The 4,572-nt window shown below is 47.5% G+C and overlaps 1 pseudogene; it reads left to right on the forward strand.

Moving 5' to 3' along the window:
• The first annotated feature begins 538 nt into the window (after positions 1-538).
• On the forward strand, positions 539-3,512 carry LOC108444848 (annotated as a pseudogene).
• The last annotated feature ends 1,060 nt before the right edge of the window (positions 3,513-4,572 follow it).

A 4,572-nucleotide genomic window follows, 5' to 3' on the forward strand; every position in this document is an offset into this window, starting at 1 on the left:
GGCAGCAGGCTGGCTGATTTGGCAAGACAGCCTTTAAACTGAAGGGCTGGGGGGGGGGGTCCAAAGTGGAAATGCTCATGCCATTGCTTCCCCCTGGGGAGTAGGCCATGCCAATCACAGCAGTGATAGATGTTCCTTGGCTGCCTCTCAAGATGACAGTCATAAGACTAACCACATCAAGGATGTGTACGACTATGGTGAATTTTCTTACACTCCTTCTAGGGAACCTGCATGCTTGATTACCTATCTGAAGTGCCTGTACACAAATGCTTGCAGCATGGGGAATAAACAAGTACTAGAAATCTATCTACGGTTGCAGGGCCATGATCTCATTGCAATTACAGAGACATGGTGGGATAGCTCACATGGCTGGAATGTTGTCATGGATGGCTATGTGCTTTTCAGAAAGGACAGGTCAGCACGGTGAGGTGGTGGAGTTGCCCCTTATGTGAGAGAGCAACTGGAATGTATCAAGCTCTACCCAGGGACAGACAAATGAGTTGAGCGCTTATGGGTAAGAATTAAGGGACAGGCTAATATGGGTGACACTGTTGTGGGCATTTACTACAGGCCACCTGATCAGGAGGAGGAAGTTGATGAGGATTTTTATGGGCAGCTGGAAATAGCTTTGTGGTCACAGGCCCTGGTTCTCCTGGGGAACTTCAACTACCCTGATATTTGTTGGAGGGACAACACGGCCCAGCACACACAGTCCAGGAAGTCCCTGCACATCATTGATGATAACTTTTTGATGCAAGTGGTGGAAGAGCTAACAAGGAAAGGTGTGGTGGTCTGTTGACCCCCTGATTCTGTATGTTCCCCCTGTTCCCTCCCTAGCCTTGGCCACTCCCTTGGTTTCTCCCTGTTTGTTCTTGTACCTCAACCCCACCCAGGGACCGCCCCTGGGCCCCTGACAAAACCATCACTCCATCAGACAACACTGTTCTCTCTACCTCTGAACATCGCGGGGACAAGATGTGAATAAAGCCATCTCAAACCCTCATGAGATACCCTTCTCTACCTTCTTTACCATCACCTGTGTTGTAACGCTGCTGGCTGCCGGAGCCAGATCGCAGGGCTCTCCAAAATGGACGATATGATTAATTGCATGGCCCTAGGAAACCCTCGCTGAGCTCTCAGGCCGCAGCAGCCTGCTAGACAGAGTCCAGCAGTTACAACAGAAAGGTGTGTTGCTGGACCTTGTACTAACAAACCAGGATGGACTGGTTGAAGATGTGAAGTCTGGGGGCAGCCTTGGCTGTACTGACCATGAGATGGTGGAACTGAAGATCCTGCATGAAGGAAGCAAAGCAGTAAGCAGGACTAGAACCCTAAACTTCCAGAGAAATAACTTTGGCCTCTTCAAAGACCTACTTAGAGGAATCCCATGGGTTAGGGCTCTAGAAAAGAAGGGGGTCCAAGAGAGCTGGTCAGTATTCAAGCATCACTTCCTCCAAGCTCAAGACCAGTGTATCCCCATGGTCAAGAAATCAGGCAAAGAGGGCAGGAGACCTGCATGGATGAGCAGGGAGCTCCTAGTAAATCTCAAACATAAGAAAGGAATTTATGGGATGTGGAAAAAGGGACAGGACACATGGGAAGACTATAGGAACATCATCATGGTATGCAGGGATGTGACAAGGAAGGCCAAGGCCTGTGGATGCTAGCAAGGGCTAGCAGAGGAATTTTCCTGTGAAAATTTTCTTTCTCATAAGAAAGCAGTTAGAGAAATTCAGCTTCTCACAGCTTCTCTGTGAAAGCTTTTGTTCTCATGCGAACTGGATGGACAACAGTTTAAGAGAATGCAAACCATTTCTACACCTGCAAGTTGTTTTGAGAACTGTGAAAATTATTTTCCTTCACTAAGAATAATATTTGGAAATGGGTGTCTTACTGCTCAACCTATCACCTTGAGATGTGGTGGGTCAATAGGCCAATCATGTAATTTCTCTTTTGCGAACCATGCTATAAAAGGTATGGGTGATTAAACGAGGTCGTTTCATCCACATCATCTGACCTGGACTTATGTCGTGGTTTTTGCTGTTCCCTGTGCGCAACAGCGACAAAGGCCCACTTGGAATTGAGTCTGGCAAGGAATATCAAGGACAAGAAGGGCTTCTACAAGTATATCAGCAGCAAAAGGAATATTAGGGAAAATGTGGGGCCTCTGCTGAATCAGATGGGTGTCCTGGTAACAGAAGACAGAGAAGGCAGAATTACTGAATATCTTTTTTGCCTCAGTCTTTACTGCTGAGGTCTACCCTCAGGAATCCCAGACCTCAGAGGTAAGAGAAGAGGGCTAGAGAAAGGAAGACTTCCCCTTGGTTGTAGAGGGTTGGGTTAGAGATAGGCTAGACAGACTTACCCATAAATCCATGGGCCCTGATGGGAGGCACCCACAGCTGCTGAGGGAGCTGGCAGGTGTTGTTGCTAAGCCACTTTCCATCATCTTTGAAAAATCATGGAGAGTGGCAGAGGTGCCTTAGAACAGGAGAGGTGCCTGATGACTGTAGAAAAGCCAATGTTACTCCCATTTTCAAAAATGGCAAGAAGGAGGACCCAGGAAACTACCGACCAGTCAGCCTCACCTCCATCCCTGGAAAAGTGATGGAACAGATAATTCTGGAGGTCATCACCAAGCATGTAGAAGAAAAGAAGGTCATCAGAATTAGTCAGCATGGATGCACCAAGGGGAAAACATGCCTGACCAATCTCATAGCCTTCTATGACGGCATGGCAGGATGGGTCAACAAGGGAAGTGTTGTCTACCTCGACTTAAGCAAGGCTTTTGACACTCTCTCCCATAACATCCTTGTAGGCAAGCTCAGAAAGTGTGGGTTAGATTAATGGACAGTGCGGTTGACTGAGAAAAGGCTGAATGGCAGAGCTCAGATGGTTGTGATTGGCAGAGTAGAATCCAGTTGGAGGCCTATAGTCAGTGGCATTCCCCAGGGATCAATACTGGGTTCAGTCTTATTCAACTTGTTTATCAACCACCTGGACAAAGGGATAGAATGCACCCTGAGCAAGTTTGCTGAAGATACGAAACTGGGGGGAGTGGCTGATACACCTGAAGGCTGTGCTGCCATTCAGTGGGACCTTGATAGGCTGGAGAATTGGGCAGAGAGAAACATATTGAGGTTCAACAAGGGCAAGTGTACGGTCCTGCACCTGGGGAGGAATAACCCCAAATACCAGTACCGGCTGGGGCTGACCTTCTAGAGAGCAGCTCTGCAGAGAAGGACCTGGGAGTCTTGGTGGATGATGAGTTGACCATGAGCCAGCAGTGTGACCTTGCTGTCAGGAGGGCCAATGGTATCCTGGGGTGCATCGGGAAGAGTGTGGCCAGCAGGTTAAGAGAGCTGATCCTCCCCCTCAACTCTGCCCTAGTGAGGCCACATCTAGAGTATTGTGTTCAGTTCTGGTCTCCACAGTTCAAGAAAGACAAGGAGCTACTGGAGATGGTCCAGTGGAGGAACACAAAGATGATTAAGGGTCTGGAGCACCTCTAATGAGAAGAGAATGTGGGAGCTGGGCCTGTTTAGTCTAGAGAAGAGAAGACAGAGGGGATCTTATCAATGCATGTAAATATCTCAAAGGCAGGTGTAAAGAGGATAGCGCCACACTCTTTTCAGTGGTGCCCAGCAACAGGACAAGGAGCAATGGCCATAACCTGAAACACAAGAAGTTCCACCTCAACATGAGGAAGAACTCCTTTACGTTGAGAGTGGCAGAGCACTGGAACAGGCTGTCCAGGGAGGTCATGGAGTCTCCCTCTCTGGAGACATTCAAAACCCACCTGGATGTGTTATCTGCTCTAGGTAACCCTGCCTTGGCAGGGGGGTTGGACTAGGTTAGCTCCAGAGGTCCCTTCCAGCCCTAACTGTTCTGTGATTCTGTGATCTCCTTCAAATCCCCTTGAAACTACTGGACCTTGGGGTGGAGCAGGAAATCACACACAAAAACCAACCCCATTCAATCCAATTCAGATGACTAATTTGCAAGAGAATGATGGCCATAAATCAGGCAAGGTTGAAATCCAGCAAGTGCAATCCTATCAATACATACATAATAATGTCCCATAGATTTGGATTCCAGTTGGTTCTCATCAACAGTTAATAAAATTTCCAATAGATATGGAATCTCAGTATTAACACAGTGGGATGCTGAGAAGCTGAATGTATGACCTGGACGGCAAAGAGTTAAAATCACTGGAGTAAATAGAGTCACTGTTACCTGCCAAACTCCTGAGGTTAATTTATGGTTCCTGGGTGAGAAGCAAAGTCTGCCTTAAAGAAATCCAGAGACTACAATGCATGCAACATCTGTGCTCCCTGATTCAAAAATTACTAATATACCACAATACCAAATTTCTGCTGCAGCACGAAATGGAGTTTCTGAAGTTATAGCTGATTTGGTTCCACTAACAGCTGCAGTACTTAGTATCGCAAACCTAACAGTCACAATACAAGCACTGGCATGCTTGGGCATTGGCGGGGTGATTTCACACTCCCTTTCTAATTCTCCTGTCTGGCCTGTGAAAGAGCCAAACACACAGTCGTGGCTTACAGT

The sequence above is a fragment of the Corvus brachyrhynchos genome, unplaced genomic scaffold, assembly GCF_000691975.1.
Source record: "Corvus brachyrhynchos isolate BGI_N302 unplaced genomic scaffold, ASM69197v1 scaffold842, whole genome shotgun sequence".
Classification (NCBI taxonomy): Eukaryota; Metazoa; Chordata; class Aves; order Passeriformes; family Corvidae; genus Corvus; species Corvus brachyrhynchos.